The 25,134-nt window shown below is 36.1% G+C and overlaps 1 long non-coding RNA gene and 1 pseudogene across 1 annotated transcript; one reads left to right on the top strand and one right to left on the bottom strand.

Moving 5' to 3' along the window:
• Nucleotides 1-17,813: 17,813 nt before the first annotated feature.
• Nucleotides 17,814-19,083, bottom strand: LOC125475794. The gene is made up of 2 exons (XR_007257217.1): nt 18,695-19,083; nt 17,814-18,506 (listed from the first exon to the last, which is right to left on the bottom strand). It is a non-coding gene; the product is annotated as an uncharacterized LOC125475794 (long non-coding RNA).
• Nucleotides 19,084-19,701: 618 nt separating this feature from the next.
• Nucleotides 19,702-23,564, top strand: LOC103951146 (annotated as a pseudogene).
• Nucleotides 23,565-25,134: the final 1,570 nt, after the last annotated feature.

The raw sequence follows: 25,134 nt of genomic DNA, 5'->3' as shown, positions 1-25,134 counted from the left end.
CATGATAATTGGGAGGAACATGGTGAGCAGATTAAGGCCTTGATAGAGTGTATTAACAAATTGAAAGAAAGAGAAAAGAAGTTTTAACTAGGTCTCGAATCAAATGGATGCAGGTTGGGATTCTAACTCAAAGTTCTTTCACTAGACCACCATATAGAATAGATGATTTAATACAGTTGAAAAATTGCAAAACGTTATGCTGCTGGTTCTTGCCGGACCACTGCACAGCATCCATAATAACATCCCACAAAATCCGCACAACTTCAACATCAGGCAATTTGGCGTCTTTGACACGCTGCTTCACAGTCTCAATGACTTCAGACATATCTGTTTCCTCTGTTATCTGGGTTGTTAAAGCAGATTTCATTTCCTTGAGCTTCACATCGAAAATCTTCTTCTCGTTGTATTCAACTAAGGCGAGTAGCCCTTCCTTACTGAAAATTGATACAAATAAGCACCAAGGTGTGTCAATAAAACAACCTTAATTTTGGTACAAGGTGTGAATAAAACAAAACGAATGTTCAAGTTAACACATGAAGGAAAATTTGTGAAAAGCATGTTCATTTAAGCAACATCAATAGCATGCAATTAACAATTAAAGGCGGAATCATGCTTGTATGCACTTAAAAACAAAACATTTACCCATGAAATTCAAAGCCTAGTAGATAGGTGAACCAAGACTCAACTCAAAACAAAGTGAGTTGAGAAATCGATACCTTTGTAGATTCCTCTTTGCATAAGCAAATGCTAATCACCCAAAGAGAGGGCCTTCATTCCTTGCATCTTAGATCCATGGATTTGGATGGATGAAAAGGTTTCTCCAAGTTCCCAAAATTGAGAACCTCTAATTATTCATCACCAAGGCATAATGAAGAAGAAATGAGTGACCTTGGAGGAGTTTGATTGCTAGATGATCCCTCCAAGGTTGGCCGAAATTTTAGAGAGAAATGAGAGCTTGTGTTCTTATCCTTTCCCCCAAAAATAACCCTTAGTAAATTTTAGGCTATAAAGTCCTTTATATAGTCCCTTCAAATAAGTGACCTAATGGACCAAAAGCCCTATTCTTTTACACATGGCCGGCCTATAGGTTTATTGGGCTTTCAAGCCCTTTGTTTTATTCAAGTTGTCATACAACTTGAGTTAATGGGCTTGACATTCAAATCCCATTGGGCCTTGCGGCCCAAAACTAACCCGAGGTCTTTAACGAACTTATTCGTTTGATTAATTAACATATTAATTAATCCTAGCCTTAGATAAATAATTAAACCATTTAATTATTCTTACTCATCTCCGTTGTTTCTTCAAACTCTACCTTACTCGGTGAACGATCCATTAGGTTCCTTTTAGCGAGGCAGTGGGCGATTAAAACTCTTTCTAATCGATTGTGAATTGAAACTTACTTTCAATTCTCCCGTTAGTGATAATACACTTTTAGGGCTTCCACAAACCATGGTTGACGCCTAGCAGCATGTCATGGTTACCCAAGCTAATCAGAAGAGGTGGAGAACCTATTCAGTTTAGGATTACAAATGCAATACGGTCTTTCTCTAATACAATACTCTTGACCACATTGTTTGGTTTGATAGTTTATTCATGTCTACTATCCAATGTGAATCTTGTACTTATATGATTACCTTGAATGTGATCTGGAACACATTCCAACATCTCATTCATACTCTGGCCAGAGATTCTAAATCACATCATAGAGTATTCTCCCTCAAACAGTTTGAAGGTTAGAGATCCCTTGTTGCGCATTCACTTGCCTCCATGGCTAACTAGCTTAACCCCAACGATGCCATGGACACCCTCATGATGGAGTGACTTTGACATAATCAAAGATTAAGGACCTAACCACAAGACAACTGTAATGTCTCAGGTCAAAAGACTAATTTGCATTATCCTAACCATGAGTTCTCATGTGACATGAATATGAAAACTCTTTGTTGATCGTGTTCAGTGAACTCATTCTCTATTGAGCACCTACGTACTTGTCTTGATGTCACACACACCAATGACTCGAGACTAGTCACTCTCCCTGAGAGAAGACATAGCACGTACTGATCTTAACGGACTGTTAATGCCCAATTGACAATCCTATGATCAGGAACGTTTAGGATGTGTCAACGAAAGAATGGTCTCATGAATCTAAACCCAGTAATAACCCTCTCGCGCAGCCTGAGCCTCCTCTCTCTCACTCTATCTCTCTCAATCTCTCAGGCGACCCGCGACGGCGCGACCCTTTTCACTCTCAATCTCTCACACTTCACCCTCGGCGTCAATCTCTCTCTCATCTCACCGTCAGCTTTTTCTTGCCGTTTCAAGTCTCGACTGCAAAAGGTTAGCCTCATCTCTCTCTCTCTCTCGGTCTTTAACTTTAATCACTCTTTGTCTCTCTCAAACTCTCTGTCTCTCTCGGTCTTGAAACCCAGGCGACCCGCCAGTTCGCGACCGGCGGACCTTTCTCACTCTCAATCTCTCACACCTTGCCCTCGCCGCCAGTCTTTCATCTCGCCGTGAGCTTCTTCTTGCCGTTTCGAGTCTCAACTACAAAAGGTTGGTCTCATACTCTCATTTCTCTGTGTTTAATTTTTCTGTTCTATTTATCTATTGAAATTGGTTCTGATTAGAAAGGGATTCATTTCATACTTTGCATTTACTACTTACTCTTGGATTTATTAGTGTTATGAATTGACTGAGATCTATGGTATCTGGGCTTCTGCTTACCGATTCTGGGTTTATTGAATTGTGAATTTCACACAGTGTGCTTATTTTCAGTGTGATTGTTTCTGGGTTTCTTTCTAACTATGAAGGCGTCCATTTCTCTTCCGTCAAAGCCATATGATATATATCTTTAGGTCTTTACTAAAACAATCATTAAAACTGCATGCAGAATCAGAGAATACCCATGTTTCAGAAATTGTAATATTTGATTAATTATTCTTTGTCGTGATTGAAGATTTTGATGGTTTTCTGGGATTTTGAGAACCTGTTTGTGGTTGTGAGTATTGCTTTGAATTTCAGAGAATACCCATGTTTCAGAAATTGTAATATTCGATATGTTCTTTCCTTGTTGGTTATACATGTTGATTTTGATTTGATGTTAAAGTTATTAACTGCATTAGAATGAATGGTTGGTTTGGGATAAACTGAGTCATTAATTGCATCGGTAAAACTGTGCTTGTTGTAAAACTGTGCATCAGAATGAATGGTTCTTTCCTCTTCATGTAAAACTGTGCTTGTTGTGTCTGTCTGGTAGATATGTTAAACCAGACTGGATATTACAAATTCCACATAGAAAATTAAAAAGAGCATAAATGTAAACCAGACTGGATATTACCATCCTCAGATATTGTAGAGTGGAAGATAGAGATGGTGAGAAAGAGATGGATGTTGGAGCTTGGAGATGCGGAGAAGATGCGGAAATGTTTTCATTGTGTACGGATGTACATGTCAATATTTGATGTTAGTTTCTGTTTGTAGTTATTTTTGGGTTGACGAGGTTTTGATAATGGTCAACGGTCAGATTTTGTGAGGCGGTTTTAGTGTTAAGTGGATTTTACATATCATTTGATATATGCTTGATTTCATTTGGTTAATCACGGTATACACCTCATAGGCCTGTTCTGTCTTATTCTTGCTACATTTTTGTATCATTGGCCTTGAAAAATGATCACATAAGATTAAATCATAATTTTTTAACTTTTATACCAAGGGAACCGAATCTGCACCAATTTACTTTTGTATAAGTTTGTAGTACTAACTACTATCCTCTTATTATTTTGTGTGAATTAGATGAAGTCAAAGGTCTCAAGGGCCTCAAGCTCAAGTTCAAAGTCAATGAGATCAAAATCAAATAGCCCTCAGGATCAAACAAACTCATCTTCAAGTATACCATCGGAAGTAAGTAGTCATATCTTTCTATTACTTTTGCCCTTGTGTTTAATAATTACTTCATTAATTGTGATGAATCTCTTATTTAAAAAATTAATTATATGATTCTCTTATTTTAGATGGACATTGTTGGTGAATCAACTCTGCCTCAAAACGCCATGGTGGCACCTCGACAAACTCCTAGTTCTCTTGGTGGATCCGGAAATCCCGCCGATGCAACTCCAAAAGAAGGTGACCAACATGACTAAGTAAGTAAAGAAGAAGCTCTTTTAGAATCATTAAAAAGTCATGAAAGGTCTACAGTTTGGGAGCACTTTGAAAGAAAAATTGAGGGTGGTAGAGTTAAGGGGTTGTGCAGGTATTGCGCTCAATCATATATGGCCGACCCAGATAAAAATGGTGCAACTAATTTAAGAAACCATATAACAAGATGTAGAAGCTACGGTCCTAATAAGGAAATATTTGCCGCAAATAGGCAAACGATCTTAACCTTTGCCGGCACGAAAGATAAGTTGGAAGTTATAGGATTTTCTCAAGAGGAAATAACTAAGGCTTGTGTTGAGATGATAATTATAGATGAGTTGCCTTTTACTTTTGTTGAAGGAGAAGGTTTTCACCATTTTTGCATGCAAGCATGTCCTATGTGGAGAGTGCCTAGTCATAAGACAATTGCTAAGGATGTACTTAGCTTGTTTTATTCCGAAAAGGATAAATTGAAGAGTCAATTGAAGACATTTAGGGTGTGTCTAACAACGGACACATGGACTTCTATTCAACAAACCAATTATATGGTTCTCACCGCCTATTTTATTGATGATGATTGGATGTTACATAAAAAGATTTTGAATTTTTGTGTCATTCCAAATCATAAAGGAGAATCCATCGCTCAACTTTTGGAGGAATGTTTAGTGGAATGGGGTATAGAGAAGGTGTTAACCATTACGGTTGACAATGCTTCCACAAATGATTCCGGTTTAAGGGACTTGGTGCACCGAATAAGTGGGTGGGGGATTTCTAATGCACTCTTGCATGATGGAAAATATTTACATATGAGGTGTGTTGTTCATATCCTCAATTTGGTTGTGAATGATGGGATAAAATTGTTGAATACGGCTATACAAAGCATTCGAAATGCGGTTAGGTATGTAAGATCTTCCCCTCAAAGGTTGGAAAGCTTTAAAAGGTGTGTTGAGAAAGTGAGAATAGAGAGCAAAGGGCTTGTGATTTTGGATGTCCCTACTAGGTGGAATTGCACATTTTTAATGTTGGAATCGGCTTTAAAGTTCAAGATGGCTTTTGATAGATTAAAAGTAGATGATGGTCATTACCTTCCGTACTTTGTTAAAGACAATCATGATAATATGAGGGCCTCGATGGATGATTGGAGTGAGGCAGGGATATTTGCAATCTTTTTGAGACCTTTTTATGAAGTCACTTTAATAGTATGTTGTTCTAATACTCCAACCGTTCATACTACTTTTGGTGATTTGTTTAAGATCAAAAGTCTCTTGCATGAAAACAAAGATGATGAACTTTTGTTTATGATCTCCAAGTTGATGCAAGAAAAATATGACAAGTATTGGGGTTCACTTGAGGACATGAATCAATATCTTTTTATAGCACTTGTGCTTAATCCTCGCCACAAATTAGAGAAAGTCGTTGATTATTTTGAGATACAATTTGGTGAGGATGAAGAAAAGGTTGAAAGTGCCACAAATGGGGTGAATGACTTGTTGATTGATCTTTACAAGATTCATGAAGATATGTCTTTGAGTACACAACAAAGTATAAGTGGTGGTGGTAGTTCTCAAACAACAAGAGGAGACTCTTTATCAAGCATGACCAAAATAAAAAGAAAGTTGAAAGAAAAAAGTGAAATGAGAAAAGCAAAGAGAGTCCGGGTTGTGCATAATGATGTAGACAAGTATCTTTCCGATCCTAATGAAGGAGAAGAAGAGGAGAACTTTGATGTATTGAATTGGTGGAGAGTGAATGGGGTTTCTAAGTACCCAATTTTGGCACGTGTTGCAAGAGAGATCTTAGTTATTCCCGTATCAACCATTGCTTCGGAATCCTCCTTTAGTACAAGTGGACGGATAATTGATCCATATCATAGTTCTTTAAGTCCAAAAATGGTGGAGGCTTTGATATGTACTCAAAATTGGCTTAGGTTCATTCATGTTGCATTACATCATGAGCCAACCACTGAGGAGATGGAGTTTTGTGAAGAAGTTGAGAAAGGTAATTTATTTATTGCATTTGATTTTGTTAGATTATTTTAAATAACATTTTAATTAGTATCTTTTCTTTTATTATTTGTATGTAGAAATGGCAAGTGGAAGTTCAAAAAAAGGTGATATGTTGCCCCCTAGGCCACCCAAGCGTTAGCAAGCAAATTGTCATTGAAGAAGTACGTGGATCACTGTTATTGTGGGGCACCTTCCAAAATCACTTCAGCACATAAAGAATGCTATTTTAGGTGTGGAAGACTTGAAATTTGGAATGTTTATTTTAGATGTGGAATACTTGAACTTTGATGTTTATTTTAAGTTTGGACTTTTGGAAGATTTAAACTTTGATGTTTATTCAACTTTGGACTTTGGAACACTTGATTATAAATGAACTTTGAATTGAATGTTTATTTTCATTGTCTTTGATTATATTAGAAATTTGGAATGCTTATTTTGACAATTATGTTGAAATAGGACTTATTACAAAATGGTTGTAAGTTGTTTTCATATAATTTTTTTAAGCTACTTGGAAAAGAAAAAAAAAAAAAAAAAACCGAACCGGGCCGAAACAGAACCAAGAAAATCAAACCGAACACAAACCAATAGAAAACCGAACCGAACCGATCCGAACAGTAATTTCGGTTCGGTTTCTAGTTTTGGCAAAAAACCGAACCGAATCCACCCCTAGCCTCACTAATAATTCAAGTTGGTTGCAACTAGATATTTTACACAAATTGTGAATAGGGAAAAAAATAGTTGGGAATAGGAAAAAGTAAATGTAAGGGACACAAAAATATTTTTTAAAAAATATAAATATATTAAAATAAAGGGCACAAAAGCCTTCATTGTGTGTGTGTAAATTAATAAAAAAATTTCCATCTCTGACATGCAAGCTGGGCACAAAATTTTGTGTTTAAATTTTAGTAGGCACAAATACCCGATACAAACTAATTTGCTTTTATGTTAGAGGGCACATTTGAGATATTTTGGTGCTCAATGGAATTTAAAAAGCACAAATATGTATTTGTGCTCAATGAAAATGAGAAGGGCACAAATCAATTGTGTTCTTTAAGTCCAAAAATGGTGGAGGCTTTGATATGTACTCAAAATTGGCTTAGGTTCATTCATGTTGCATTACATCATGAGCCAACCACTGAGGAGATGGAGTTTTGTGAAGAAGTTGAGAAAGGTAATTTTATTTATTGCATTTGATTTTGTTAGATTATTTTAAATAACATTTTAATTAGTATCTTTTCTTTTATTATTTGTATGTAGAAATGGCAAGTGGAAGTTCAAAAAAAGGTGATATGTTGCCCCCTAGGCCACCCAAGCGTTAGCAAGCAAATTGTCATTGAAGAAGTACGTGGATCACTCTTATTGTGGGGCACCTTCCAAAATCACTTCAGCACATAAAGAATGCTATTTTAGGTGTGGAAGACTTGAAATTTGGAATGTTTATTTTAGATGTGGAATACTTGAACTTTGATGTTTATTTTAAGTTTGGACTTTTGGAAGATTTAAACTTTGATGTTTATTCAACTTTGGACTTTGGAACACTTGATTATAAATGAACTTTGAATTGAATGTTTATTTTCATTGTCTTTGATTATATTAGAAATTTGGAATGCTTATTTTGACGATTATGTTGAAATAGGACTTATTACAAAATGGTTGTAAGTTGTTTTCATATAATTTTTTTAAGCTACTTGGAAAAGAAAAAAAAAAAAAAACCGAACCAGGCCGAAACAGAACCAAGAAAATCAAACTGAACACAAACCAATAGAAAACCGATCCGAACAGTAATTTCGGTTCGGTTTCCAGTTTTGGCAAAAAACCGAACCGAACGGAACCGAATCCACCCCTAGCCTCACTAATAATTCAAGTTGGTTGCAACTAGATATTTTACACAAATTGTGAATAGGGAAAAAATAGTTGGGAATAGGAAAAAGTAAATGTAAGGGACACAAAAATATTTTTTAAAAAATATAAATATATTAAAATAAAGGGCACAAAAGCCTTCATTGTGTGTGTGTAAATTAATAAAAAATTTCCATCTCTGACATGCAAGCTGGGCACAAAATTTTGTGTTTAAATTTTAGTAGGCACAAATACCCGATACAAACTAATTTGCTTTTATGTTAGAGGGCACATTTGAGATATTTTGGTGCTCAATGGAATTTAAAAAGCACAAATATGTATTTGTGCTCAATGAAAATGAGAAGGGCACAAATCAATTGTGTTCTTAGCCCATTTTTCTTGTAGTGTGTGTTTGTCTAGGTTTCACAACAAACTAACTGGAAATTAGAATAGAGAGCGTATGCTGCTGTCTGTGCTGTGCTAGAATTGCCTCCACCATATCCATGTGAGTCCAAGACTGCCCTTAACAACAGACTGCCAGTTCGGAATAGGGTGGTGGAAGGAGGATGAGGTAATTCGCTTGGCACCATTTCATTTGAGTTTTCGAGAGTTTATTAGTGATTTGATTGGAAGGAATTGAATTGAATTGAATTTCCCAAGGAATTCATATGACCATTTCATAACAAGTTTTCTCCTTGCATTCCTGCATTCTCATTACGTTGTTTTTTATTTATTTATTAATTATTTTTTTTAATGAGCATGTGATTTTGGTACATTCTCATTACTTGATCGTCGATGAATTGAAAGGTGCTAAATTTAACTTGCATTATTACAATTGTTAATGCTAATTACGTACATTGTGTGATGCATTGTGGTATAATCCGAAAACAAGGTTCTGAAAACGACATTTTTTATTTATTTCCCAACTATTAGGAGAGACTTCATGTTTCCGGGCAATCATTTATGTTTAGTATATCTTGTGTATCAAGCTCTAGTATGCCTAAACTATCTTAATTAAATTTAGGGTTCTTCTTTCTCTTTATGAGCCCATCAATGATGCAAGACCAGAGACCAAATGGCATGCTTATATTACAATTGTTAATGCGTTCCGTCCCACGTTTGGTGCGCCTAAAACGGGTGGAACGAGCTGTTCCACGGGACGAGTTTTGGCTGAATTTTTGTTCCAACTCACCCCCCTGGAACGACTCGTTCCACATCTGTGGAACACAAAATTATAACCTCTCCGTCTCCTTCTTCTTCCTCCTTGTTTCCATCTGAGGGCATCTTTGCTCCCGTTCCGTTCCGTTCCGTCCTGTCCCGTCCCGTTCCGTCTGCATACCAAACGATACCTTAAGGAACAACAAGCACATACAAGTTATTTACTTTGTCTCTCTTTCGATTGGCGTTCCAATAGAATACTCCCTGAGTTCAAAATGTTAATGTTTCACTGGTATGATTATTTAATCATATCGTGTGCCATATTTTCGACATATTACTTTCACTAATGTAACTACTCATACTCCTAATTTGTATTATATCTCTCTTAACTTTATTTCTTCTAGTTATGGCTGCTTGCTTTATTTTCTTAGACTTGTTCTTGGGATGTGCAACTTGGATTGCTCTTCTTTCTTTTTGAATAATCCTTATGACGTTTTTCTGGTTTTGAAATACTGAAATTAGCAGAGGAAAAGATCAAATTCTTGCTTTATTTGGTGTGGCTTTGCTTGTTTTGTTTGAGAAGGTTTAGTTTCATACCTCTAGTACAAATCAAATTCGGGATAAGGTTTGGTTTGCTTGGGTGTTTCTGGTTTGGGATTTGACAAGGCCTGATTATCCCAATACCAATATGTTGGTATTCCAACCTCCTACCTGATTTGAATGCCTTTTAACATTACATGTTGAGTCGATTATCAAGTTTCAAGTTACTAAATAGCTAGTCCACTTTTAGAATGTTTTTATTCGATTATTTATGTGAACGTACATGGACATGTTTATGTGGGTGAGAGTGGCTAATTGCCTTTTCTTTCCCCAGACTGTTTATTCTCTTGTGGTCCTGGTTTTTCATGCACCTGGTAAGCACTTGCCGTTTCCTACCAACATTTGCAAAAAGCTTACGTGAACCTATATTGACAACTCAGTAGAGGCTTGTCGATGGCAGCTGTTGAAAACTATTGAGTAATATTGAAGATTGTCAAGGACTCAAGGTTTGTCAATTAAAGTATTTCATCAAGCATTTGCACAATAAAGTCACATACAAAAAAAATAAAAGGATGACATAGATGATAAAAGAAAATAAAATTAGAGAGAAGCTAGTCAAAAGCGGTCTCTGTCATCAACAGAGAGGTTATAGCTTGAGATTTGAGGACTGTAGCTAGTCAAAAGCGGTCTCTGTCATCAAATTAGACGGGAGAGATAAGGTGACGCCATGATTTCTGCTTGAGAGACCTTTCTCACCACCGCTTGTGTGGGGTTGCACTTCCGATCAAATTCGATGCCGCTGACTCTAGCTGTTGCGGGGGTCGGTGGTCTTGCTTTCATTGTTCTGTTGTCTTCCTTTTTGCTGTTTTTCCCTTGCTCTCCTTCCCGATTTGCCCATTTCTTCATACTCCATTGGCGTCACTCCTTGCTCATCTCTGCTCCGATCTGCAGCCGCTTTATAACCTTAATTTGTTGCTGGTACTTGGAGATGGTGTGTAGAGTTTCATTGTTCCCATCGGCTTGGGTGTTCAACACCACCACCTTCTCACTGTCTGCCTTTGTTGGCAGTGTTTGCTCGTGGAATCCCACGGGCTTCCTTTACTTGGTTCTTGGTTCTCGTCTGTGCGGCTGTCTTCAAACAGGTGCTTGTGGCTAGATGTTGCAATCGGTGAGGCGTCGGTTGGTTGGTGGTGAGGGTTTGTGCTGGTAGGTATGGTGGGCGGTGGGTTCTACATTGGAAGCCTAGGTTTTCTTTTGTTGTATTTTATGGCTTGGGCCTTTACTATTTGTTGGGTCTTTTGAACTAGTTTGGCAGGTCCTCTTTTGTTTGTATATGCTTCCGTATCTTTGGACCTTGTACTGTTCCTTTGTGTTTGGTAATGAATTACCCACTTATCAAAAAAAAAAAAAAAAAAAAACAGAAAAAAAAAGAACTACAATGAAGATTCCAATGTCAAGCCACTTTGATGTTTCCATGTGTTAGAAAGTATCTCAGTCAATTGTGTACAGCATCTAAAGCGAATTTGTAGCTCATTTTTTATTATGACGCACAAATATATCTGAAACGTTCAAGTTCATTTTTACGGTCTCTTTGCTTTTGTTGTTGTATTGTTCTGTTTTGTTTTGTTTTGTTTTTGTGCTTGGCCCTTTTGTTAGGTCTCTGTTTGGAGATTGTGAAGTGTCGTTGAGCTTCCTTTGAGATTTTGAGTAATTATCTGCATATATGACATGAATTTATAGATTTTGATTTTGACACCAATTGGTGTTTAGTTAGATCACATGAAAAAAGGTTGCAAATACAACTCCTAGAGGGACATGAGAAAATTAGAGCATTGGCCCCCTAAACAGGTCATAATGTGGAACAATGGTTCTTTTTTTTTTTTTTTTTTTTTTTTTTTTGAACAGACAATATAAGGGGAGGGGGAGTGGGCTTGACCTAGAGTTAGTAATAATGTGATTCAAATTTGTTTTTGGTGAGAATCAAATCTAAGACCTCTCACTTACAAGTTAAGAGAAATACCATTAGATTATAGTACTAAGTAGCAAAGCAATGATTATTTTGGGTAACACTGTTTAATAATGCTATCCAAAATAAAGGGTTTAAAGGGAAAAATCATAGACATAATTAATTTAACGGAATTACCAAAAATGGCAATTGTTACAGATTGTAAAAAAATCAAGGAACAATACTCCAATTAACTCAAAATATATTGTGTAAACTAACACTACTTAAGTCATACTGCTAGTATGTAAAATACGATGTTGTAGTATTTGAGATCAGGGAGTCAATGCTAATGAAAATTTACCCCATATCTGCAAATGAAATGTGCAGAGGCTAGGTGAAGGACACACTGTAAAGATAGAGATTGGAAGCTTCCAATGATATATATTAACCTAATTATCATCTGTCTCAACGGGGCACATAGGTAGAAATCATCAAACCATTGGCTGAGCAATCTTGAGCACGCACTTGATCATGGTGATCAACATATCTTCCTCTAAAGAAGGCTGGTTTCTCAGGTCTGGAGAGACTAATAGTTTCATTTTTTAACATATAAACAACCGATGACATAGTCGGCCTGTTGTTTGCATCTTCTTGAACAAAACAATAATCTACTGTGGATATACCTTAAAAATAAATTTGGACTGCACGAATCTTTTATCGATGCAGGTTTTGCAATCGATCACGGATGTAAGTGCTCCAGTTTTGATAGCACATTAATTTTCTTTTGGTCAATGTAGCTACATTAATTTGTTTCGACAAAAAATTTATAATGCAACCCAAGTAAAGACCTTACGTAGCCTATAAGAGTTGATGCACAATGTGTCGGATGAAGGCCTAAAAAGTTCTTCCTATCTCAAGCAGCAATACTTTGAAGCAAATACACATCAAATTTTACTGAATACAATATCTCCATAGCTCAAAATGTGCAAAGTGAAAATATGAATGTAATTACAGAAATTAGATAAGAGGGATGCATATAATTAATAAAACTTACTAGGTGCCAACAATTCCTATGGTGTTTCCTTGAATTTTATCATCAACCCCAAACATTCATGCCCAAATCTGATATTTTAGGATTCGTATTTGCTTCTAACAGGATATTGCTTGCTTTTTTAAATCGCTATGTATAACTCTAAGCCTTGAATCTTCATGAAGATATAAAATTCCTCGAACGATTCCTCCTATGCAATGGCTTGACCAATCCAACTGTTCATGTTTTTTGAATTCTATATACTCTAGTCAATTCTTAAATGTACAATAATACTGTATTTAAGTTCGAAATTACTAAATTTTTTTTTTCAGAATCATGTACTCTTACCAAAAAGAAAATAATCAAGACTTTTGTTTGGCACATATTCATAATCAAGTAGGGTTTCCTCGCCTTCCAAACAAAAGGGTTTCCTCTCCTTCCAAATAAAATTCCAGAAGCCTAACAAGATTTCTTGTTGACAACCCCTTCACTGCTAATTCTTGTTCATTAGCAGGTGTTCCCTGACACACAAAACATTTTATCCAATCAATTTCATTGTCATATATGCATCTTACATATGTTTAGAATTGCACAAATTGAATCAAGATTTAAAAAAGTTCCCAAGTCGAATTGCAAGAACACAACGGTACTCGTAGCATCCCTACCTAAGAAAGTAAGTTTCGAAATATTACATGTAAAGTGTGGATGCAAATTTCCACCTCCTTCTTCCTGGACAAAATTGCACTTACAAAACAATTAACACCTTAGGGTCAAGGCCAAGAGTCTCACGCGTCCACGATAATTTTTTTTTGGGGGGGGGGGGGGGGGTTTGGGCGAAGAACCTCTGATGCCACAATTAGAATTTAGAGAGAAGTATTTGAGAGTTTTTGGAGAATTTTAGCAAGAGTGAAGACCTAACTTTTTAGAGAAAATAGGGTCATATATATAGGGAATCGAGGTGGCCGGCCCTTAGAGGTTTTTTGTGTGAAAATGGGTGATTTAATTGGTGATTAATGGATTAATTAGGAATTAATCCATTAATTAACCAATTAATCTCCATTTATTCGAATAATTTGTAAGTTATGAAGTAATTACCTAAGATGAGGATGGATGAGATAATTTGGAATTTGTTACCTATTTTGGACACTCTTGGCTGATTGTCCATTGCTCGCGCGTAGGACAACCGATGTGTCTCAGGGGTGACTTTGTCCTTTTAACCAAAAACCCACGTGTCGCCTTGTGATTATTTTTGGTTCCACATAAAGGACTAGAAAAACGTAGTGAACCAATAATAACTACGCACACTCATCGAATTGAATACATTAAACAAAAATATGTGTCCGTGTTTTTGGGGAGGGGGGAGAGTGTGCAGCTATCATTTTTCTTCTTATTTCATTATAAATTAAAATCACCGTTTGCTGAGATATAGAAATCGTCCCCCATAATTTCTCAATTAAACTATTTAATTGTTTATCCATGTCATTTATATTTCTTCACTTTCATCCTTACTCGGTGCACGATCCATTAGGTTCCAATGAGTGAGGCAGTGGGCGATTGTTACTCTTAACGATCGATTGTGAACTGAAACTACATTTCAATTCTCCTTTTGATGAAGATTAGTGTTTGTATCCTCAAGGCTTCCACAAACCATGAGTGACACCTAGCAGTATGTCATGGCTACCCAAGCTAAGTAGAAGTGGTTGGAGAACCTATCCAGTTACAATTACAATGCAATACGATCATTCTCTAATACAATACTCTTAATCACATTGTTTGAGTGATAGTTTGTTTCATGTCTACTATTTAATGTGATATTTCTCTATATGATTCAATTGAATATGATTTGGAACAAACTTCCTAAGTCATATTCAAATGCTTTGGCCAAAGACTCCCGAATCATATTTCAGAGTATTCTCCCTCCACCATGGAAGGTTAGAGATCCCTTATTGTGAATTCGTATGCCTACATGACTAGATAACTTGACCCCAACAATGTCGTGGACACTCTCGATGGAATGCCTTTGACATGATCAAATATCAAGGACCTAACCATTAGACATCTATGATGCCTCAGGTCAAATGACTACTTTGCATATTGCAACTTACGAGTTCTTACATGACATGTATGTTTGAACTCTCTTTTGATCGTTGTTCAGTGTACTCGATTACCCCTTTGAGCACCTATGTGTTTGTCTTAGTGTCCAACACTGAATGACTTGAGACTAGTCATACTCACACTTGAGTTAACATAACACATGCTAACTTTAGCGGATTGTCAATGCCTAATTGGCAATCCTATGGCTAGGAACGTTTTAGGAATGAACATAAGAGAAAGGTCTCGTTAATCTAACTTACTTAGATCACTTCTCTCTTAGATTAAATACATTCATTGGATTCCCTTATTGCTTAAACACATAATATAATAAATGGTGATTAACAATAAGCTTTGCCCTTCATTAAACATATATTAGTTTAACACAATAAGTATTCCAAAAGCTATTACATTAAATGAGTGGCTTTGTGGGTATACTTCCAACAAAAAGCAGAGGTGTCGACATCAGAGGGAAGAGAGAAGGCGTTGTGACGTTGTTCTGCACTCAGAAGTAAAGCTTTCAGGGCATTGTAGGTGATGGGAGTATCACAGGCTTGTGCAGAAGCAATGGTGGTCTCATACCGAGGACCTACCTTGCTCATAATAATGGCAACCAAATCAGATTTAGAAACGAGAGCCCCAAATAGAGCAAGATTGTCGACAAGCACATTAACTTTGTCAAGATAATCAACAATAGAGATATCACCACAAGAGGTATTCATTAATTCAGTACACATCTGAATAATATGATTCTGAGACGTAGAAGCATATCGTTCTTGAAGAGACGACCAAGCAGAGGCCGAATCAATTTTGTTGACGATTAAAGCAAGAGCCTTGGGAGTAAGAGAACTAGTAATCTAGGAGAGTGTCATCTAATTAGTTTGTATCCATTCACCATACAATGGATTGAATTTGTCGGTGATTTGACCGTTGTCATCAAGATGAAATGCAGCAGGGCATGAAGATTCGCCAGTAACATAGGACAACAAATTGTGGCTGCGTAGCAAGGGAAGAAACTGGGCACACCATAGAGGCTAGTTGGTGCGATCAAAGCTTGATCATGGAAAAGTTTGTGACAGAAGGAGCGGCAGTAGAGGAAGAAGACGCCATAGATGTAGAGAAAAAGAAAAAAATTTAAAATTTGAACCTTTTTCGTTAGACGCTAGCTCTGGATACCATGAAAGATAGTAGAATATAGTTTGTAATCTCAACTCAATAATTGAGCAAGCCAACTGATCATTAATATTTATAGTAGTACAAGATGAATTCGTGTAGAAAAAGAATACAGATAACATACATAAAACATAAGATACAATCAAAACTAGACTAGGACTAGGACTGAGTTTTAGACTCCATATCGGAATGGGACTGTTCTGCAGCAATTGGAATCAGACTTGGTTTATCACTCATCTTATTTCTTCACCCACTTTTTTTCCACAAACAAGTGAAAGACTGACTGAGAAAGTTACCTTTCCTTTAGGAGGAAAATATTTATGTCACCCACTACGAAACTTCTATATGGGTTTTTTCACACATCTGTTTGTTAGGTCCACACTTTTCGAAAGCTTGGGCCACACATCTCTTATGGAAAAAGCAGCGATGGTAGCAATTCTGCCTCCTCCCGTACTTTAGGACAGGCTAAGCTAGAAAGATGGGCTACAAGTCCACTAACAATGTTAAGATTCTTTGTTGAATGTGCTGAGACTTCCGCTGTCATTTAGATAAATCATCTCATAGTTATACCCTGCACTAAATATATCACCCCCAGTAACTAGCAGTTAGCAATATCAAATCTGATAAAATCAATCAACCAAATAAGAAGTCTTCAATGCAAGCTGCAATGTAAGAGGTAGACTTGAAATGATCCATATATAAAAGAAAATGAGCATTCATAAGAATCATGAAACCTAGGCTAAGTTCCATGGACGCTTAAGGTCCCTCATCCAAACATAGTATAAACACTGCATTTCAAAATCGTAGTACAAAAGAATAGATAGAGGGGCTTCAAAATGACTAGATGCAAAACATTTGAGAGAACTTTCAAATGACACTTTGGAAGTCCTCTGTTGCGTGTCATTCTACTGCATTTGTAGTGTTTGACTAGTAACTTTGTAGTGCTTTACTAGTTCATCAGTAGTATTCTTGTAATGCATTTTTGACAATTAAGTCTAAAGTTTGTCCCTCATTCAAACATAGAACAAAACACCTTGATAACTCTATGTTTTATACAAAAACACTTCAAGAGCTCAATTGAAAAGAGAGAGAAAAAAACCCCCTCTTCCATTCACTTGTCATGCTCTAATTGATTTTTAGTTAATACTTTATCGTCAAGTCAGTTGGGTAATTTTTTTTTTCTTTTTTTAACTATTGGATTTGAAGTGTTTTTCTATAAAGATCAAGTACCATCATCTTCCAAGAGAATAAGTTAGGAAAAAAAAAAAACGAATTACTTTCAAAATGAAAATGAAAATATGGTACAACACATGCACATTGTAGATATGACATAGACTTATACACCAGTATCTACTTTACACAGTCAAAATCAACAATATTAACATAATAAACCATTTATGAATGCCCTCGTCACTAAAACGTAGCATAACATATGTCAAATCTACTGCTTTTCCGGTAAAATTGACATCTTTATGACCATAAAATTTAAAAGGAGGAGACCAATCAACAAAGTTCAAAAGATAAAAGAGGACATCGCCAAATTAAGCATGGCAAAATATGGACTAATGATAAAAAACGGTGATTGTCAAACAGCTGTAAATATAATGCATGTTATGTAGTTTAACTAGAGAATGTACAACTATTAAGAATAGAAAAAAGTGATACATTAGGACCACTAAAGTATAGGTAGGTAGGTCTTTCTCATTAAAAAAAAAAAAAAAAATTATAGGTAGGTATATTGTAATTCGATTAACCATCATTCTTTAGAATCTTCACTCTTCATGCATATTAGTGCTTATAGAGACATTATATGATATACAAGTTTAAAACTCATGATTTTCTTCTATATATCACTGAAGCTATAAAAAATTCAATAGTGTTACAACATGATTAAAAATATGTATGAAGCACTAAACACGAGAAACCCTAATGATACATCTTTCACTATATTAGATAAATCCGATAAACCTTCAATCTTTGAAATCTTCACTCTTCATTCGTACTAATGCCTATGGAGACATTATATGATTTTCTTCTATATATTACTAAAGCTATAAAACTATGATTCTCAAACACTTGTAAATATAATGAATGTTATGCAGTTTAATTGGGGAATGTACAGCTACTAAGGCCTTGTTTAATAGCTCGAACTGTACTGATTATTTCGATCAGATATGATAAATAGCTACTGTACAGTACTAACTAAATTAATCTTACTTTTGGTGCAATATCGGATTAACGACGGTATTAATTATATTGTGCTTGGTACCATATCGGATAAGAGGAATTCAATGTATTATTACTTTTACGATAAAAATGAATGATTAATGGAATAAAAGGGATTTTTTTTTTTACACTTGATAAAATTCACAACCACCAAATATATCAAATTAAAAAAGAACGAAATCTTTCTTTATTTAAATCAAGTTACTTAAAAAAAAATTTGAAATCATCTCTTCGTCTTCCCCAGGTCTCTCCGCCACACCACCCACCAACAACCTCACTCCCTATCTCCTTACAGCTCTTGGCTCAAAGAGGCATTGCTTGAAATGCACAGTCAAGCAGATCTTCCCCCTCTATACATCTGAAACTAATCCAAAAAAATACCCAGAAACTATGGAAATTATATCACAATCAGAAAACAAAAAAAGGGGAAATAGGCAAAATCGTAAAACCCATATGAAATCTTTCTGAATTTTCAAATCCTATCATCGATTCCAATTCAAGGTTCTAAAACCCAGATGAAATCTTCGAGTTCGGAGGGAGGAAGGGAGGTACCTTTGACGAACTCTTCGAGTTCGGAGGGACGAAGGTCGGTGATGTCGATCGGGTTCTGGGCGACGATACGGTTGTCTTCCTGTTCTTCTTCCAAGGCTCTCAGGCTCGGGGGGAACACAAAGACGGGAGGCATTTCACCGCATTCACTGGTTCACAGAGAGAGATAGAGAGAGAGTAGAAGAGTAGAAGAACAGAGCCAGGGAGGATAGAGGCGACCGGGAGAACAGAGCCAAACAGGGGAGATGCGTGAGAACATAGCCAACCAGAGGAGACGGGGAGAATGTAGCCGGCGAGGGAAGCGAGAGAGAACCCAGTTCACGCGAGAGAGAAGCGACCCTACTAAATTATACACTCTTTTTGAACGGGTTTCTTAAGAGGGCGTGTACTTATAAAATAAGAGAATTGGATTAAATTAGTCGGTCCAATTTAATATGAGAGCGCGTCAAACATTTGGTTTCGTATTAATAATCCTATCTGATGCTATATATGGTATACCAAACGAGGTGTAAAAGTGGTAAATTAGAACCATTGAAGTGCAAGCAGGTATATTGTAATCCGATTAACCATCATTCTCCAAAATCTTCACTCTCCATACAAGTGCTACTTATGGAGACATTGTATGATATACAAGTTTATAACTCATGATTTTGTTCTATATATCATTGAAGCTATAAAAATTTCAGTAGTGCAACAACATGATTAAAAAAAAATGTATGAATCTCTAAACACGAGAAACTACTAATGATACATCTTTCATCATAGTAGATAAATCTGATTAACCATCTTCAAAATCTTCACTCTTCATACATACTAGAGTTTATGGAGACATTATATAATGTACAAGTCTAAAAAACGTAATTTTCTTCTATATATTACTGAAGCTGTAAAATTTTCAATAATGCAACAACATGATTAAAAAAATATATATGAATCACTAAATTTTAATTTTATATTATAAATTTTAAAATATACTTATTTTCATAAGTTTTTATTATTTTACTTACTTTGTTGATGGTTTTTTTAATTTCATGAATTTGGTTTTCTTCTGGTTTGCTATCTTATATCATATGATTGCAATTGGGGAACTTGTTCATGTGGGTTTGTACCAAATGATGAAGCTGCGAAGCTGCTTCTAGCAGGAGCTGCAAACACCAGAAAGTGTTATTCTGCAAAACCCCAGTTGGTGAAACTGTAAGATTGCTGTTTACTTTGCTCATTTTCTTGTGGGTTTTCTCCAAGTGCTCAAATTTTTGCTAATTCTTGGCTCAAGTTTCATACTTTGTTGATGGTTTTTTTAATTTCATGAATTTGGTTTTCTTCTGGCTTGCTGTCTCATATCATATGATTGCAATTGGGGAACTTTTTCATGTGGGTTTGTATACCAAATGATGAAGCTGGTGAGGAATGTTAATTGGAATTGGTTTGTTCAATTCAGGCCTTTCTACAAAAGGTTTGAATTTCGGCAATGAGACGACGAAGGGTCATTGTAAAATCTTGGTTTTTTATACTTTCAGTGGGTTAGTCGCAATTGGATCATTGGTGTTCTTTCTTGTTGGAATGTCATATGCCTTTTTGTATTTGTTTGATAGTTACCCGGTTTTGAATTCCAGTAGTAGTTCCGTTGATAAATGTGATGTTTTCGAAGGAAGTTGGATTCGAGATGAAAGTTACCCCTTGTACAATGCTTCACAATGTCCATTTGCAGAAATTGGATTTAATTGCTTTGCAAATGGGCGGAAAGATGGGGGTTATGCTAAGTGGAGGTGGAAGCCTAAGAATTGTGATATTCCTAGATTTGGTGTGCGTACTGTTCTTGAAAAACTTCGTGGAAAGCGAGTTGTTTTTGTTGGAGACTCGTTAAGTAGAACACAGTGGGAGTCTTTGATACGTTTACCATGACAGGGGTGGACGATAAGAATAGTGTTTATGAAGTGAATGGGAATAAAATCACTAAGCAGATTGGATTCTTATCGGTACGGTTGAGTTCATTTGACCTCAGAATTGATTTCTATCGTTCAGTTTTCCTAGTGCAGCCTGCTACAGTTCCAATCCGATCACGAAAGAGGGTTAAGTCAACGCTCAGAGTTGCCAAGTTGGATGTACACTAGCCAAGAATGGATTGATTCTGATATTTTGATATTCAATTCAGGGCACTGGTGGACACCAAGTAAACTTTGTGACATGTGAGTTACATTAGTCTCTGAGCATTGTCCAATTTTCAGTTATTCTTGTAAAATGCTTTCTGACATCGAAAACCCATCTACAAATTTGCTTCATGATTCTATATTTATTGGATGTAGTTTTTCTTGTTTCTCATTACATTCAGTTCCTTGATCTGCGTTGTCTAATTTTCAATTATTCTTGTAAAATGCTTTCTGATGTCGAAAACATCTACAAATTTGCTTCATGATTCTATATTTATCGAATGCATTTTTTTTCTTTTTTTTTTGTTACATTCAGTTCCTTGATCCTCTTGTCATCGCATAGTGTTTTCTAGCTTATAGAGTTACTCCATGGTTATATATTTATATGATACATTTACCTTTAATCCCCACCTACTCCAACATTTAGTTTCAGAATTGTCACCATAAACTGCTTTATGCCATGCATTCGTACTCCATGCTTCGTAGTATAGATGTTCACTAATGCATACAGTGGATTCCAACTTATTTAATATTTATGGTATGCATGCTGCTTATTGTGAATAAATGGTTTAAAGGCTTCTGCATGTTAACACCTGTTCAGAAGGTCTAATTTCCCAATGAGAGAGAAAATCCCTTAGTACTGATGTGGCCGAGGTCTTGGTTGATGTTTGTTGATGCAAACGCCATGGCAGCTGTGATTATTGTATTGCGGAGGAAATATGCTTGTACGGGACTCGTAAATTTCAACTTCAGATATTGTAACACATGTAGTTTGGATATTGATGCTTATGTTTTAGCTTAAAAAACTTTCACCAGTTGGGGAAAGGGGCCTGGAATTGTAATCAAACACATATCAGATCATAAATAATGACAGGTAGAAAGCAGAATTGCCGGTTATGTTAACATCTGACTTTAGATCTTAGTTAAAGTACTTACCAGTTGCTACCACCAAAATATTGTTGCCTTAGTACACAGTTTAGACCAAAAGAAAATATACAATTCACAAAAGAATTGTGCGGCCTGTAGTAGTGTTTTGCAGATGGATTCTCTTTTTCTCACTCCACTTCGCCTTCTCACGTTCTTGTGATTGTTTGTGTGAGTGGATATGTACTTGCACCTACAACTTTTTTTTTCAACATATCATCGACTTCACAATCAGCTTTCGTGGAGTTTTCAGTGATTAAACTTGAGATGAAGTTGTGAAAGTGACTTCCAGAAAAGCATATTGAGATCACTTCTAGAATTTTTTTTATTTTCAAACAGAGACCCAAAAATATGCAAGTTTTAACAGTTTTTTAGACAGGGGCTGCTATTTTCAAGTGGGTAAATCACTGAGGCTCGGAATGCCAATTACTGCTGGCTTCAGGACAGCTTTAAACACTTGGGCATCTTTGGTTGAGACCATGGTCAACACAAATAGGACAAGTGTATTCTTCCGGACTTTTGAGTCATCGCATTGGAGGTGCGTTATTTATTTAGTTTGTTACAATACTTTCTGACTGTAGCTTTTAAGGATGCTGGAGTTCAATTGCATGTAGCTCTAAATAATTTAGTTAACGGTCAATCGTGGACATGCATGTTCGATTGGCTAATCTGAAGTAATCTATAAAGTTGTACTATTTTCTTCTTTGTAGAAGCTAAATCTTTTAAATTGTGATATATGTTTAATTGTTCATTCTTGTTCCTGAGTTGAGATACAAATAAGCTGATGTAATTGACTGCTGGTAATTCTTGTATATGTACCAGTGGCTGAAACCGCAATTCTTGCAAAGTGACTCAACATCCTTGGTCAAGCTCATGGGGAAAGGACCGGAGCGCAATTTCAGACATCATTATAAAGATTGTGAGGAAAATGAAGGTTCTATTGATTATCCTACACGTTACACCTATGGTATCATTCCGAAGCAATGGGCATGTGGGTATCTGGATCAATAATCCATCAGTGCCTGATTGTAGCCATTGGTGCCTACCTGGGGTACCTGATACGTGGAACGAAATTCTCTTGAACCTGCTGCCCATGAATCAGGTTTCCCTTACATGAAGTATAGAGTCGCTAATATGCTTCCTTCTTTTGCAGCTTGCATCAACAAGTACCTCCTAGTTTCACTCTTTTATGGAGCATCATATCAAAAAAATGAGAGGTCCTGGCATCCTGCCCCGTAAGTTGAACTTTACCTCTCAGAAAATTCTTCCACCTTGTTTGTCGTTTCGTGTACTATCGTTTCCCCTGGGGTAGTTAGTACAGGTTATAACAAGTTATTGGAATGCATTTGTGAAGCATTTTTTTTTTTCCAAAGCGAAATAGAAGTTTCTACAATTGGCCAAAATCAATTCAAGTTTGGGATGAACTGATGAAGGCAAGTTGCAGAGACTTGTAAAATTGGTCTTCCAGGCGCGTTTTAACTAGGGGAAATTCTACGTGTGCCAGAAGTGGATTTGCGGTTGTGGCAACTCCAAGGAAGGATGCCTTGCTTAATCACTTGTTTTGCTTACATCTTTGAACACAACTTGTACGTTTCATTTGATTGTTGTACACTTTTATGCTTGTGCAGAAGGGACACATAGTACTCCCTATAGATATACGGGAAATAGTTGACTCAATTTTATGGTGTTATCCAAGCCTCCTAGATTATATGCATTCACGAGTGAGCACTGGAATGAAAAAATTGTATATGATGATAATACCATGTGACATATTGAAGTAGTTTTACGAGTTAGCCGTATTACAACTTGAAGTCCGAATGAGGAGATATTTTCTTTTGCAAACAATGCATAGTTTCAGTGGCATCTTTGGTCTAATAAATGATTGCTACATGTTCAAAAAGTGTACCAACCATTCAATAGATATTTGTCACGTCTTGTCTCTAGTTACAAATATTCATCACCAGGTCCATTCAATCGTGTGAATGGATGTCCTTGTGATCTTTCCTTCCCATCTTTTATCTTGAAAAAAAAATATTGAAGACCAAGAACTACACGGAGAGCAGCTAGAAATTTGTCTGTACGCTTGAAGTAGTTTGAAATCGAGCCGGACTGCAACCAAATAGTTTGGTTCTATTTCGGAGCAAGCTTTAAAATTGCATTGAATCGAACTGTAAAAAACTGAATTTTTTTTGTTTTAATTTTGATTTTGGTTTCACTCTAAAATCTCACCAAATCAAATCGTGCCGACCTTTATGAGCGAAAGCTCTAGAGTACACAATTTCAAGAGCGGAGGAAACCGTGTAAGACTGGTTTCACCAAGCAACGACTACCTAGCGCCACTTGGCAGTGGAAAGATAACCGCTCTTGTTTTATTTGTATTTTTGCTTAATTTTAATATTTTGCACATGGTGATGAAATATCTCTTTATTCACGAAAGTGGAATTATTGATTGAAATGTTGGAACTTTCAATGTTCTGAGACCCCATGTTCGTTTACGTGCTAAACATTAGTACTTGGAGTTGAATTTTAATTTGTCAACTGAAGATCGTAACACTTGAATGAGTGAAGCAAAAATGATAAATATTAGGGTTAATCTATGGTAAACAATGTACTGGTACACTTTAATCAAACGACGTTTTTGTAATGTAATCATGTCTATGCCTATCGATGTTGTATCTTGATAGTATAATATGACATAATGTTCATGTATAACATCACACTTAACAATATAATAATGATAACATCCACACATACGTAAAATCCGACCTTGTTATTGCAGTAGTAACGATGTCAATATGTATTATTAAATACTATAACCTTACTATTATTTATAATTTTATACTCCAAATTTTGATGATTATAGTATAACCTTACATTTCTTGTAATTCTATATGTTCAATGTTAACATCATGTTATAATACCATTAAATGTGAAGGTAGGAAACCTAAAAGTGAAAAACGATAATAGGTAAACATATAGTCATCCAATAATAATCATTTACGTCTATACCATATCGTTGAAGGTACTAAGCCGTGTCCACCGCCATTCCTTCCAGATCGATCACTTAATCCAGTCTTTGAGATCTGGTATGAAAAGGATTAGAATCTTTTGATTTGGTTGAATTCTACACTTTCGGAAGATGTCATTCCCTTTACTGTTTGTGTCTCTTCTGCTCGAGATCTTTGGATCAAGCTTGAATAGCGTTTTGGTGGAGTTTCAGATGCTCACATCCATCAACTCCAGTCTCGTCTTCAAGCCATTAAAAAATGTGCTCAATCTATGGCGGATTATCTTCAACAACTCAAAGAAATCTCTGACTCTCTTTCTTCTGCCGAAGTCCCTATCTCTGATCGAGATCTAATTGCGGCTACT

This window comes from the organism of the source record quoted next, unplaced genomic scaffold (assembly GCF_019419815.1).
Source record: "Pyrus x bretschneideri cultivar Hongxiangsu unplaced genomic scaffold, Pyrus_bretschneideri_v1 Contig16, whole genome shotgun sequence".
Lineage (NCBI taxonomy): Eukaryota > Viridiplantae > Streptophyta > Magnoliopsida > Rosales > Rosaceae > Pyrus > Pyrus x bretschneideri.
The sequence above is the reverse complement of the archived record's forward strand: the minus strand, read 5'-3'. Positions and strand labels throughout refer to the sequence as shown.